Source organism: Chiloscyllium punctatum, chromosome 7 (assembly GCF_047496795.1).
Source record: "Chiloscyllium punctatum isolate Juve2018m chromosome 7, sChiPun1.3, whole genome shotgun sequence".
In the NCBI taxonomy this organism is placed as follows: Eukaryota; Metazoa; Chordata; class Chondrichthyes; order Orectolobiformes; family Hemiscylliidae; genus Chiloscyllium; species Chiloscyllium punctatum.
The window spans coordinates 121671287-121686884 of record NC_092745.1 but is presented as its reverse complement, the minus strand read 5'-3'; the positions used below and the strand labels follow the sequence as shown (position 1 = coordinate 121686884).

The 15598-nt window shown below is 41.0% G+C and overlaps 1 pseudogene; it reads right to left on the bottom strand.

The window, feature by feature from the left end:
- LOC140479371 (calcium-activated chloride channel regulator 3A-1-like) overlaps positions 1 to 15598 on the bottom strand; it is a 92361-nt pseudogene that overhangs the window by 21530 nt on the left and 55233 nt on the right.

Here is a 15598-nt window from a genome sequence, read left to right as displayed (position 1 = left end):
CCTCATACACAAGGGACCTGGGTTCAATTTCAGCCTTGGGTAACAGACTGTGTGAAGTTTGCATGCTCTCCCCATGTCTGCACGGATATCCTCTGGGTGCTCTGGTTTCCTCCCATTGTCCAAAGCTGTACAGGCTGGGTGGATTGACCATGGCAAATGAGGTTACCGGTATGGGATAGAATTCTCTGTGGAAGGTTGATGGCAAATCCGATGGGCTGAATGGTGTCTTTCCACGCTGTCAGGATTTTATGAAATTGCAGGTTTTCATCAAAGTGAAATTCTCCCAGAGCACTGCTGCCAGTACAAAGACTTCAGTTGGCTGGACAGCAGATTTATGACACAGAGGTGATAGCAATAATGTTCGACTCCTGCACTGGTTGAGGTTTCCATGAAGGACTGTCCTTGTCAACCTTTACCCTCACCTGAGCTGTGGTTTCTGTCTGGTTAAGGCATCACGCGTTGCCTCAATCCAATGGGAGAGCAGTCTTGGCCTGGTCGGAATATGGAGACTTCATTTTATTTTTATATTAATTATTACAGTATAGATATCTCTGGCAGGATCGAATTAACTATGACAGGGACATGGTGATTCACCTTCTTGAGGCACAGCAGTGTCAATTGTCTGAACCATTTGTAACGTTAGGGGATTTCAGTGATAATGATAATTTTCAAAGTTGGGAATTATTATTGGACTTTGAGGAGAACCTGGATGTCAATGTGCTGCTATTGTTATGAAGGTGCTTCATTATGAACAGTTTCTTTGAGGATTTGTTTAAAGAAATGCAGACAGCTATTTGTTTCAGAAGATACCTGGAGATTTGTCTCAAAAGTGTCACTAAATGACCCATTGGACCTTTTTTTAAAGACACTTGCTGGAAGTCACATGATTTAAGTTAATTACTTACAGTGATTTATTGGAAAACACATGTCATGGTTTAGGGCTATCAATATTGTCTAGAATTCAGTTCCTGAGATGGTTATCCTCTGCCTTTTAATGGAAGCTGTTTTGAGGGACCAGTGTATGAGCTGTTCTCCTGGAATACCTTTTCAACAATACTTCTTGGTGATTACAGAATAAACTACATCCATAAGGATCCCTGTGGTGACTGTCTATCTTCGATATCCATGTGCCTGGAAGCTGGATGAAAGCCTTATCCTTACTCTTCATATCCTCATTCCATATCTTTGTCGAGAATTTTGTTTTTTTTTAAATTGACAAACGTTTGGTTATTTCGAAGATATATCATTTGAGACTTCCACTTGTGTGTTTGCATTTTTCTTGAGTAAGTTTTGTTTTATAATAAATCAATAATTTTATTGCTGACTAGAGATGCTTATTTAATGGATCTTTTGTATTTTAATTTGAAAATATAGATAAAGCATCATTGGCTATCTTGGTAACTGTGTAAAGTAAATATATTTGTGATGGCACTGGACAGAGGCCGTCCACTCCCCAGTCTTGGGCACAACACCATTCATCTGCTTCTTTTGCTGAAGATTAAGGTCCTGTTGAAGAAGCCTTAGTGACAGATACAATGCACCCTGCAACTGGTACACGATCCAGTCACTGTGTGTTAATAATGGGACAAGTGAATGTTTAAAGTGGCTGATGGAGCTGACTAAGTGGAGTTCTTCATGTTTGATAGTATTGAGCTACTTGTTGTTATAGTCACATAGGAAGCAGTCCATCATGGTTTTGACTTGTGCCTTGTCAGAGAGACAGAGGCTTTGGGGAGTCAAAATGTGAGACTACCCAACAAGAGCAAAATATCACAGATGCTACAAATGTGAAATAAAATCTGAAAATCATGATCACTTTACTTACAATTGATCACTTTACTTACATTGAGGAGGATGCAGTCTGTTTTCTGTTGGGATAAAATTTACAATCCCTTTTTGGCAGTCCTGACTTGGCATCTGTGTCAAACCCTGAACAGGAGCTGTCTGCGCAGTCAGCAATCTGTCTTCGAATCTCTTCTGGACATCTGGAAGTAAAAATGATCAAAGATCACTCCTTGATTCCAAATAACATTTCGCCAATGAGAAATCACTGAATAAGGTTAAAACTTACAACATTTCCTCTATACCATTCACAACTTTCATCCGTCATTTCCTTGCTGACTAAGAAAGGTTATCACCAACCACTTTCCTCTCAGGAAATTGATTTTTTCCTTTCCACTCTTAGCTGTTTAGAATTTTAATTCATCTCAATTAAATGTCCCCATGCTCCCTCTTTCCAAAGAAAAGAACTCGAGTCTATCCAGTGTTTATTCATTCTTCATTCTCTAGTTGAGACAACATCCCAATAAATGTCCTTTGTACCGTCTTTCAGTGTATACTAGCCTAACTGACATACAGTTACCAGAACTGTTCTGTTATGTCTCACTGGAATAAGACACTGAAAACCAAGCCCCACTATAACTAAAGTCATCACATAAGTAGACTTTCAAGACTTCAAAATGTCACAAAATTCCCAATTTTCCCATCTTTTGGATCCAAGTTGACAGAAAGCATGGACCAGGAATGTAAACGTAACAAGGATTACTATATATTACAAATAAATAGATTCTAACTGCAGATAAAAAAATTATGATCAATTGACACGTAACTCTACTGGTTAAAATTCTAACCTACTTATAAAACTCCCATTGCACACACACATACAGATAGACACAAAGAAAAGGGCATTACAGGTGGAGCAAACATTTCAGAAGGCCCACAGGGTTTGGTCAGATGATCCTTTTGCTGATCACAACTCCTTTCCTCCTGGAGTTCTGGTTGTTTTTGACTTGAATAATCACAGCTGTAAGCTGCTCAGCTAACTGGAAGCCAGTCACATTGCTGTGGACAGGCAAAAGGCCTTTGTTATCAATAACTGGTCACTCTTCCATGCAACAATCAGGTACCTGTTGCCAGCCAAATCTCTGTTTGTACACAGATCATCTGGAACTAGATTTGCCCCATCTCTTGCACACACAGCTGTGTAAACATTTCCTACAATGAGTGCCAAGTTATTTGCTTTAAGAATGTACAGCTATCCTTTCAATAATCTTGGTTTTTAAACCAGTTGTATTCCATTTCAGACCACAATCAAAAAATACAGTTAAATAAAAAAGATATGCTCTTCACAATATGCAGTACATGAGCTGTTCACTGAACAGTATTTCATATGATTCTGGAATAACCTCCCTACTTTTGTACTCTCTGCCTGAGCTAATAAAGGAATCTATCTGTATGCCTTCTTCACCACCATTCCAATTGCCATTTTTTATCTTCACGGAGCATACACTCGAATGATAGTCTTTCCTCCGACCTTTCTCAGTAATCAGCTCTGTATTATATGTTCCTTTTGCTCATTTTCACCATCCTCAGTCCTACAATTGGGCAGCAGTGGCACAGTGGTTAGCACTGCTGCCTCACAGTGCCAGAGACCTGAGTTCAATTCCTGCTTCAGGCAACTGTCTGTGTGGAGTTTGCACATTCTCCCCGTGTCTGTGTATATTTTCTCCAGGTGCTCTGGTTTCCTCTCACAGTCCAAAAATGTGCAGGTTAGGTGAATTGGCTATGCTAAATTGCCCATAGTGTTAGGGGAATGGGTCTGGGTAGGTTGCTCTTTGAAGGGTTGGTGTGGACTTGTTGGGCCAAACGGCCTGTTTCCACACTATAAGTAATCTAAATACATTATCTCTCTGTTCTCTGGATAGAATTTCATTTGTCACTTTTCGACCAACTTGATAATCCATTTATATTTCTGCAGTTTGCATTATTGAACATGAAACATGTGGCCAATTTTTGATACCAAGTACAAACATCTTAATAATGATGACTACATTGAAGTCTGAATCTGTATATGTAATATAAATGTATATCATGAAAAGTAAGGGACCTCGTACACACCATTGAAATCAGCCTTCCAGTCCCAAAGATATCCATAGATCCTTTGTTTCCTTCCATAGAGCTAATTTTTCATCCAATTTTTTACTTGTTTAGAAATCCCATACAAACATTTAGTTTTCTGACCAGTCTGTCATGTGAGATTTTGCTAAAAGCCTAGCAAAATCCCATGGAGATCACACCAAACGCATTAACCAGATAAACCCTCCATTTTACTTGCTGAACAATTGAAACAAGTTGGTCAGACTCAGTCTTCCCTGAACAGATCCATCCTGACCCTCCTTGATTAATTTATGCCTTCTTAATTGATCATTTATACAGTTCCTTGGAATGTTTCTTGATAATTTTTCACCAATGCGATTGGACATGTTTATTTAGAAAAGCTGAGGATAAAATTCCTTTGGATGGGATTGTAGCTCCACAGATTTGTCTTTATGTACCATATGCCCATGGTATTATTGTAAGGTTTGTTCAATCATTGTTTGAGGATTGTATGTTTTGTTTAATAAGATGATTATAATTGAGGACTGTGACTTTTAAACATAAGGTAAATCAAAGAGTAAATCAGAAGTAATCCTTAGTGAATTATTGAGGATAATTCAATAATCCTCAATAATTGAATTGAGGTATTTAGTCTTGGAACAATGACTGCAGTTTCCAAGTTATCAATGTATAGAGACAAAAATAATGTTTTGTTATTATTTCTATTTTTCACCATGCCCAGATTGTATCAAATTATTAAAAAGGAACTATAAAACTAGAAGTTTGAAATTCTCCTTAAATGCCACTGGAGAGATTAATATTTTTCACAGGATCTTGATTTAAATCAAATAATATGGCTCCCGTCTTAGTCAGATGGTCATTTGAGTTACCCAGAAGAATGACCTGTAGAAAATAGGGTTCGGCTAAGTATTTGTATGGATAGTCCACACTGCAAAATTAATAACAGGAAAAGACAGGGTAGATAAAGATTAACTATTTCCATTGGTAAGGGATTCCAGAGCTGGGGACATAGCTTGAGAATTAGGGCCAAACCATTTAGGACAGATGTTGGGAAGCATTTCTACACACAAAGGGTGGTGGATAATTGGAACGCTATTGCACAAACATTAGTGGATCAGTTGATAATTTAAAATCTGAGAGTTATTTTTGCTAAGCAAAGGTATCAAGGGATCTAGGCCAAAGGCAGAGAGGAATTACAGGGAGGTAGTCACACCTCAGGTAAAAATGAAGGTAGATGGGTTACTGTCAAGGGACTCTGGCAGGTCTCTGGCACAGAGTCTGTCTCTGTTGCTCAGAAGGGCAGGGGGAAGAGGAGCAGAGCATGAGTCACTGGGGACTCCTTAGATAGGGGGACAGATAGGAGGTTCTGTGGGAATGAGAGAGACTCACAGTTGGAGTGTTGCCTCCAAGGTGCCAGAGTTCGTAATGTCTCTGACCGTGTTTTCAGGATCCTTGAGGGGGAGGGGGATGGGGATTGACCCCAGGTCGTGGTCCACATTGGTACCAATGACATAGTTAGGAGGGGAGATGGGGATTTCAAACAGACATTCTGGGAGCTAGGGTGGAAGCTTAGACCTAGAACAAACAGAGTTGTTATCTCTGGTTTGTTGCCCATGCCATGTGCTAGCAAGGCAAGGAATAAGGAGAGAGAGGTGTTGAACAGGTGGCTACAAAGATGATGCAGGAGAGAGGGTTTTGGATTCCTGGATAGTTGGGTCTCTTTCTGGGCTATGTGGGACCTCGACAAACAGGATGGTCTTCACCTGAACCAGAGAGGTACCAATATCCTGGGGGTATATTTGCTAGTGCTCTTCAGGTGGATTTAAACTAATTCAGCAGGAGGATGGGAACCGAAATTGTAGTTCAAGTAAACGGGAGGATGAGAGTCGTGAAGTTACAATTAAGATTTCAAGATCGCAAGAAAGCTCCGGAAGGCAAGAAGTTGGTTTGAAATGTAACTAACTTCAATGCTATGAGCATCTGGAATAAGGTGGGTGAACTTGCAGCATAGGTTGGTACCTGAGATTTTGATGTTGTGGCCATTCTAGAGCAGGGACAGGAATGGTGGTTGCAGGTTCTGGGATTTAGATGTTTCAGTAAGAACAGAGAAAATGGTAAAAGAGGGGGTGGTGTGGCATTGTTAGTCAAGGACAGTATTACAGAAAGGACATTTGAAGACTTGTCTACTGAGGTAGTATGGGCTGAGATTAGAAACAGGAAAGGAATGGTTACCATATTGGGAGTTTTCTATCGGCCTCCAAATAGTTCAGAGATGTAGAGGATACGATGGCAAAGATAACCCTCGATAGGTGTGAGAGTGACAGGGTTGTTTTTATGGGGGTCTTTAACTTTCCAAATATTGACTGGGAATACAATAGTTCAAGTACTTTGGATGGGTCAGTTTTTGTCCAATGTGTGCAGGAGGGTTTCCTGACACAGTATGTCAACAGGCCAACAAGGAGTGAGGCCACAGGCTAATGAACCTGGCCAGGCGTTAATTTAGATTTGGAGGTAGGTGAGCACTTTGAAGGTAGTGACCACAATTCAGTTATGTTTACTTTAGTGATGGAAGGGGATAGGTATATACCGCATAGCAAGAGTTATTGCTGGGGGAAAGGCAATTATGATGAAATTAGGCAAGATTTAGGATGCAGAGGATGGGGAAGGAAACTGCAGGAGATGGGCACAATTGAAACTGTGGGTCCTTGATAAGTATGTATCGGTCAGGCAGGGAGGAAGTTGTCGAGCGTGGTAGCCATGGTTTACTAAGGAAGTTGAATCTCTTGTCAAGAGGAAGAAGAAAGCTTATGTTAGGATGAGATGAGAAGGCTCAGTTAGGGAGTTTAAGAGTTACACATTAGCCAGCAAAGTCCGAAAGAGGGAGCTAAGAAGAGCTAGGAGGGGACATGAGAAGTCACTGGCGGATAGTCTCAAGGAAAACCCTAAGACTTTCAAAAGCTATGTCGGGAATAAAAGAATGACTACAGTAAGACTCGGGTCAATCAAGCAGAGTAATGGGAAGTTGTGCATGGAGTCAGAGGAGAGAGAGGAGCATTAAATGAATACTTTTCGTTAGTATTCACACCAGAAAAAGACAATGTGGTCAAGGACAATACTGAGATACAGGCTACTCGACTATATGGGACTGAATTGCATATGGAGGAGGTGTTAGCAATTCTGGAAAGTGTAAAAATAGATAAGTTCCCTGGATCAGATGGGATTTATCCTCAGATTCTCTGGAAAGCCAGGGAGGAGATGTTGAGCCATTGGCTTTGATCTTTATGTGGTCATTGTCTACAGGAATAGTGCCAGAAGACTGGTGGATAGCAAATGTTGTTCCCTTGTTCAAGAAGAGGAGCAGAGACAACCCTGGAAATTATAGACCTGTGAGCCTTACTTCCATTGTGGTTAAAGTGTTGGAAAGGGTGATAAGAGATAGGATTTATAATAATCGAGAAAGGAATAAGTTGATTAGGGATAATCAACACTGTTTTGTGAAGGGCAGGTTATGCCTCAGAAACCTTATTGAGTTCTTTGAGAATGTGATCAAACAGGTGGATGATGATAAAGCGGTTGATATGGTGTATATGGATGTCAGTAAGGTGTTTGATAAGTTTCACTATTGCACAACATACAAAGGCATGGATTTGAGGGTGATTTAACGGTTGGGATCAGAAATTGGCTAGCTGAAAGAAGACAGAGGGTGGTGGTTGTTGGGAAATATTCATCCTGGACTTCAGTTACTAGCGGGGTACCGCAAGGATCTGTTTTGGATCCACTGTTGTTTGTCATTTATATAAATGACCTGGATGAGGGCATAGAAGGATGGGTTAGTAAATTTGCTGATGACACTAAAGTCTGTAGAGTTGTGGATAGTGAGGAAGAATGTTCTGGTTACATAGATAAGGTGCAGGCTCGTAGGGCTGAATGGCCTACTCCTGCACCTATTATCTATTGTCTATAAGCTGCAGAGCTGGGCTGGGAGGTGGCAAATGGAGTTTAATGCAGGAAAGTGTGAGGTGGTTCACTTTGGAAGGGGTAACAGGATTGCAGAGTATTAGGCTAATGGTAAGATTCTGCGTAGTGTAGATGAGCAGAGAGATCTCAGTGTCCAGATACATAGATCCTTGAAAGTTGCCACCAAGGTTGATAGGTTTGTGAAGAAGATGTATGGTGTGTCAGCTTTTATTGGTAGGGGGATTAAGTTTCAGAACCATGAGATCATGCTGCAGATGTAGAAAACTCTGGTGCGGCCGCATTTGCAGAATTGTGTACAGTTCTGGCCATCGCATTATAGGAAGCTTTGGAAAAGGTTCAGAGGAGATTTACGAGGATGCTGCCTGATATGGAGGGAAAGTCTTATGAGGAAAGGCTGAGGGACTTGGGGCTGTTTTTGTTGGAGAGAAGAAGATTGAGAGGCAACTTAATTGAAACATATCAGATAATCAGAGGGTTAGACAGGTTGGACAGTGGGAGTCTTTTTCCTCAGATGACGATGGCTAGCACAAGGGGACATAGCTTTAAATTGAGGGGGGATAGTTATAGGACAGATGTCAGACGCAGTTTCTTTACTCAAAGAGCAGGAGGAGTATGGAACGCACTACCTGCAATAGTAGTAGACTTGCCAACTTTCAGGGCATTTAAATGGTCATTGGATAGTCATATGGATGAGACTGGAATAGGGTAGGTTGGATGGACTTTAGATTGGTTCCACAGGTCGGCACAACGTTGAGGGCCGAAGGGCCTGTACTGCGCTGTAATGTTCCATGTTCAGTGCTCTGTATGGAATTATCTAGAAAACACAGGAGACATTTTTCACTGAGCAGAATACTCTAATCAGCGCTGTCCTACCTCATTGCTTCATTCGTTCCATTAAATAAATAGAAGGGCATCAGTTCATTATATTCATTGAAAACTCCCCACTGATGATGAGCCCATTCATGAACAAATACTCTACCTGTAGAAACAAAAGCACTTTTTATTAAAATAATGAAACTAATGCATCCATTCTCTGCAAGAAATAAATTAAATTGTCCTTCTGAAAGTTTGAATATTGGCATTAACCACTTATGGGTACAAAATACACGTGATGGCATTCTGTTATTTTGTGACTTCACAAGAGAAATCAATATTCAGTTCCTCTGTGTTAGTGGTGCAGTACTTCTGAGTATGGGATCAACTTGGTGACTCAGAGGGTAAAACTGAAAAGTTCAGTGTTCCATTGGCTTGGAGGGAAAGGAGCAAAATAAAAACGAAATTGCTCTTTGTATGGCATTGCTTTTAATTAGTTCACCAAGATTCAATATGCAAATTTTGCTTTAAACAGCATCTTTTGAACCAGCAATTTCAATAATCTGGCAAAAAATTATCTACCTCAAACACTGGAAATTTACTGTATTATCACAATCTCTGTGATGTCCAAGTGGTCAGTTGAGGGTTTGTGTGAGTAAAGCTCTCTGCCAGTAAAAGTTATTTAAATCAAAGCTGCATTATTCTTTAATTGATTTATTCTGTTAATAAAGTGATGTGTATCTCCCCTACATTATTTCGTGTGTGTTTTTGCATTGGTCATGTGGATCTCTTAATCGACCAGAATATTTGATTAACTGACACACTCCAGGTCCAATAGCTGCCTGATAATAAAAGGATTTTGTAATCCTAGTTTTGCCTTTATCATACCTCGTTGTCATAACAACACCTATATTCATTTTCTCCTAAAGCTTGTGATTCCAAATAAACCTATTGGACTATAACCTGGTGTCAGGTGACTTCTGACTTTGTCCACCTCAGTCCAACACTGGCACCTCCATTTCATGACCATCAGCTAGCATCATGTTCACCAACTAAGCAGTCTTAATTTGGTGCTTAAAGCATATGCTACTCAATTCTAACTTAATTCAGATAATTTACCTTTCGGTCCATAGAATGAAACCAGACTGCTGTTCAGGATAAAGTTTGGTGCGAAGTGAATGTACCGTCCCTTCTCACCTCATCCACCATACCGCAGGGTTTATGGCTCATCTCCATATTTACAGTATGGTTCTTCAATGATCACAGCCTAGGAAAAGATAAATGGATACAACCGTGTAAGAATCTGTTGATATCCGATATCTGTTGTCATAACTTTGCCTTGTGTTGTTCAACTCTGAACTAAACTGTAACATCTAAAAGTGTCATTGACAGTGCTATCACAGCTCTTACCCAATTCTACCCTTCTCACTGACACTCAGTTTGGTTCCGCCCAGCCAACTCAGCTCCTAACTTCAATACAGCCTCTGACCAAACATGGACAAAAGAATTGAACTCCAGAGAGGAAGCAAAGTTGACTGCTCTTGATATTGAGATGAGTTCTGACCAACAGTATCTTTATAATTCACTCGTGGGCTGTGGCCGTCTCTGGTTGGCCAGCATTTAGTGCCTTTCCTCGGATGCTGTTGAACTAAGTGACCAGCTCAGCCATTTCAAAGGGGAGTTGAAAGTCAACCACATTGCTGTAGGGTCCAGAGTCATTTCGTTTTAATTCATTTGTGTGACTTGAGCGTCGCTGGCTGGCCAGCATTGATAGCCCATCTCTATTTGCCCTTAAGAAGGTGGTGGTGAGCTGCCTTCTTGAATTGCTGCAGTCCACTTGTTGTGGTTTCAACTCTTTGTTGTGACTTTCTACCGATTGATACAACTGAGTGATTTGTTAGGCCATTTCAGAGGGCAGTTGAGAGTCAACCACATTGCTGTGGCTCTGGAGTCACATTTAGGCCAGACCAGGTAAGGATGGCAGATTTCCTTCCCTAAAGGATGCTTGTGAACCAGATGGGTTTTTCAGACAATTGACAATGGTTTCATAGTCGTCAGTTGACTCTTAATTCAAGATTTTTTTATTGAATTGAAATTCCACCATCTGCCATGGCAGGATTTGAACTCAGGTCTTTAGAACATTCTTCTGGGTTTCTAGATTAATGTCAAGCTATAATATCACTAGACCATCACCACCCCTCTGAGAGCCAGACAAGGTAACAATGGCACCCTTCCTTCCCTGAAGGACATTAGTGAAACAGATGGGGTTTTCCCGACAATCAACAATGGTTTCATGTACATCAGACAAATTCTTAATTCCAGAATTTAAAAAATTGAATTCTAACATTACCATCTGTCATGGCAGGATTCGAACCTGGCTCCCCAGAAGGTTAGCTGAGTTTCAGGACTGATAATCTCATGATAACCTTGTGATAAGACCACTTGACCATTGCCTACCTGTCAAAGTACAAAGGGATCTGGGAGTGCTAGTCAAGGATTCTCTAAAGGTCAACATGCAGGTTGAGTCTGTGATTAAGAAAGCGAATGCAATGTTGTCACTTATCTCAAGAGGGTTGGAATATAAAAGCACCGTTGTGCTACTGAGACTTTATAAAGCTCTGGTTAGGACCCATTTGGAGTACTGTGTCCAGTTTTGGTCCCCACACCTCAGGAAGGACATACTGGCACTGGAACGTGTCCAGCGGAGATTCACACGGATGATCCCTGGAATGATAGGTCTAACATATGAGGAACGGCTGAGGATCCTGGGATTGTATTCATTGAAGTTTAGAAGATTAAGGGGAGACTTAATAGAGACGTACAAGATGGCTTGGAGAGGGTGGATGCTAGGAAATTGTTTCCGTTAAGTGAGGAGACTAGGACCTGTGGACACAGCCTTAGAATTAGAGGGGGTAAATTCAGAACAGAAATGCGGAGACATTTCTTCAGCCAGAGAGTGGTGGGCCCGTGGAATTCATTGCCGCAGAGTGCAGTGGAGGCCGGGACACTAGATGTCTTCAAGGCAGAGATTGATAGATTCTTGTTGTCTTGGGGAATTAAGGGCTACGGGGAGAATGCGGGTAAGTGGAGTTGAAGTGTCCATCAGCCATGATTGAATGGCGGAGTGGACTCGATGGGCCGAATGGTCTTACTTCCACTCCTATGTCTTATGGTCTTATGGTCTTAAATGGCATCATGGAGCCCTAGAAAAACTGAAGTCACGAGGAATCTGGGTCAAACACTCCACTGTTTGGAGTCATACTTGGCACAAAGGAAGATGGCTGTGAGTGTTGATTGTCAATGATTTCAGCTCCAGGGTATCACTTCAGGAATTCCTAAGGGCACTGTTCTGAGCCCAACTATCTTCAGTTGCTTGATAAATGATCTTTCCTCCTTCATCAGGGGTGATATTCCCTGATGATTGCACAATGTTCAGCACCATTTGCAACTCCTCAGATACTGCAGTGTTCTATGTTCAAGTGTAATGAGATCAGGACAACATTCAGGGTTGGACTAATAAGTGGTAAGTAACATTGATGTCAAATGTATGCCAGGCAATGACCACGCCCAACAACAGAGAATCCAAACATTGTTCTCTTGACATTCAATGACAGTACTAATGCTGAATCCCCAACTATCAACATCCTGCAAAGGGGGAAGCTGAACTGGACTAGTGAAGAGATGAGTTACTCCATGCATAACCCATGCCCCAGATCTACTCTTGAACCATAGTATTTTTATGGCTAGTCAAGTACAAATTCTGGTCAACGGAATCCCCCATCCCAGGATGTTGGTAGTTGGGAATTCAGCAGCTGAAAATGATGGAGTGATTAAAATCGCAAATGCTCAAGAAGCCAGACTTAGACAAAGCTTTAAAATTTTGACAGGTTATGGGGCTGGAGTTGAGGAGAGCTAGAGGTCATGGAGGGATTTCAAAATAAGGACAGGAACTGAAAATTTGAAGTACATTGCCGATGGTTTTTCTTATGTACGGGGAGAAAAATCCATTTAATAAGGGTTTCACTTGATTTTCTGTTCATCATACCTGGTATCTATGGGGAGGGAAATAATGATAGGCACTCCCAACTGGCAAGTATCTGTAGTGATAGCTTAATTTCACAAAATTATATCTTTAGTTATTACATTAAATATTTTAGTTGAGGGGGGAAACGGCTGTGGGATTTTACGGGCACACTTATTACTTAACAATTGGTTTGAAGATTGCCATCTGTTATAAGTAGAAATTTTTAGCTAGGAATGATGGGATGTCATAAAATAATTCATATTCATGTGTTTCAATTCATGAGGCTAAAACATACTCATGTACAAAGGTACAGGAGTACAGTGAAAAGTGTATAATGTTGCCACACAAGGTGCCATTTTAGGTACAAGTACCGTGGTACAGAATCTAAAGAACAAGGTAGAAAGAAAGAACAAAGTTAAAAGTTAAAAATTGCAGTAATTCTACTATGGCATAGAACATACAAAATAAGATTAAATGTTGCACATTGCAGATTTTCTTAGTTTTAAGTAGAAAAAAGAAATAATCTGTAAAAACAGAAGAATTAGTCCTTTGTCCTCCAAAATGGATGATTTCACTTTCTATGTGGCTGAGGAAATAATAGTCTGTTCCATAATTGGAAAATGTGGATTTTCCTTATGGACTACAAACAAATGGCACCGTTCTTTAAAATGTATTCTCTCACAGGATGTAGATGTCACCATCATTGTGAGAAGATAAGAATACAAAACACAGGAGCAAGAGTAGGCCATTCTCAAGCTTACCCCGCAAGCATTCAGCAAGATCATGGCTATTCTGACACAGGCTTTATTTCTTCTTTAATGCCAGCTCCTCATAGCCCTCAAATTCAGACAAACCTCCTCTTTAAACACTTTCAGTCATCCAGCCTCCTCAACTCTCTGGGCTCTGGGATTCTAGGCATTCACGACCCTCTGGGAGAAGAAATTCTTTCACACCTGTTTTAAATAAAAGTTCCTTTAATGTGGTCCTCCACAAATGGATACAACTTGTCAACATCTGCTCTGTCAAGTATTATGGATAGGACCAAACAAGCTCAAAAGTATTTTGAGAAGATAGCCGAGACTTTTCTTAATTTAAGTGTAAGGTGTCGCATTCCAGATGCCATTTGATTGGTCAAACTACTTGACTACTTGATTGGTCAAACTATTAGGGCGGCACGGTGCCTCAGTGGTTAGCACTGCTGCTTCACAGCACCAGGATCCCAGATTCAATTTGAGCCTTGGGTGACTGTCTGTTTGGAGTTTGCACATTCTCCCTGTGTCTGTGTGGGTTTCCTTCGGGTGCAGGTTTCCTCCTGCAGGCCAGATGAATTGGCCATGTTAAATTGCCCATAGTGTTCGGTGCATTAGTCAGAGGGAATGGGTCTGGCTGGATGACTCTTCAGAGGGTCATTGTGGACTTGTTGGGTGGAAGGGCCTGTTTCTACACTGTAGGGAATCTAATCTATTTGTCTTTAGCAAACCACACTTCATTCTTATACTGCAGTTAAAATACAGGTAATAAAAACAGTGGAAAAGAATTGGCTTACCTGTAACTCTTATCTAAATAATTAATAAAATTATATATACATATAAACTATGACTAATTAATTGTTCAAGTAGAGCAAATCCCAGAAAGACTCCCTTCACAAAGGCAGATTCAGTAAAATAGATTGTCTCACATGCAATTCTAGTAGCAGAAAGAGACCCTGAGCTTTTAGCCAGTAATAGTGAGAGGAAAAACATCCAGCTTCAAGAACCCAGCCGGCAACTGCTTTTTGTGGAAGCTTGACCCCACCCATTCTGTTGTTCCAACTTTTAAAAAAAACCACAAGCCTCATAAACTGTTTACTTTATTGGCTGGAGCAGACTCTTGGCTCCTCTGTCTCAACCTTTTTTCAAAGAAAGAGGACAAACCACATCTTTTAAAGCTGTGGTACCATTAGACAAGGCCGCTCAGAATGTTATGTGTTTCAGTAAGAACACAACCATCATTTTTCTGATCTCTAACCTGTTTAACCATTCTTGATCAGTCTGCCCCTTCACCCCAGGAACCGGCCTGGTGAATCTCTTTTGAACTGTGTACAATGCTTGTACATCCATGTTGGGCAAGGACCATCTCCTACAAGAAAGAATCTAAACATTGCCCTTTGATATCACAGTCACCGAATCACCTACAATCAACATCTTGGGGTGACCATTGGTCAGAAACTGAACTGGATTAGCTATATAAATACTGTGGTTACAACAGCCAGTCAGTGGTTCAGAATCCTGCAGTCAGTAAGTCATCGCCTGATTTCCCCAAAGCCTGTCCACCATCTACAAAGCAACAAGTCAGGAGTGTGATGGGATACTCCCTCTATCCTTGGATGATTGCAGCTCTAACAACACTCAAGAAGCTCAAAGCAGTCAGCTCGATTGGCACCACATGCACAAGTATCCAACACTCAGTAGCAGCAGTGTGTACTATCCACAAGACGCACTGCAGATATTCACTAAAGATCCTGAGGCAGCACCTCCAACTCCCAACCTACATCCCAAAGGACAAGGACAGCAGATATAAGGGAGCACCACCACGTACAAGTTCCTCTCCAAGCTACTCACCATCCTGACATGGAAATATGTTCCCATTCCTTCAGTGTTACTGGGTGAAATCTCACAATTCCTTCCCTAATGGCATTGTGGTTCTATTGAACACACATGCACTGCAGCAATTCAAGAAGGCAACTGGCTATGACCTTCTCATGAGCGACTATGGAATGGCAATTAAAAGACAATCACACTGCTGTGAGTCTGGAGTCACTTGTAGGTCAGACCAGGTATGGATGGCAGTTTCCATCCCTGAAGCTAGAATACAAGAATAGGATTGTATTACCTGAGGCTGAATAAA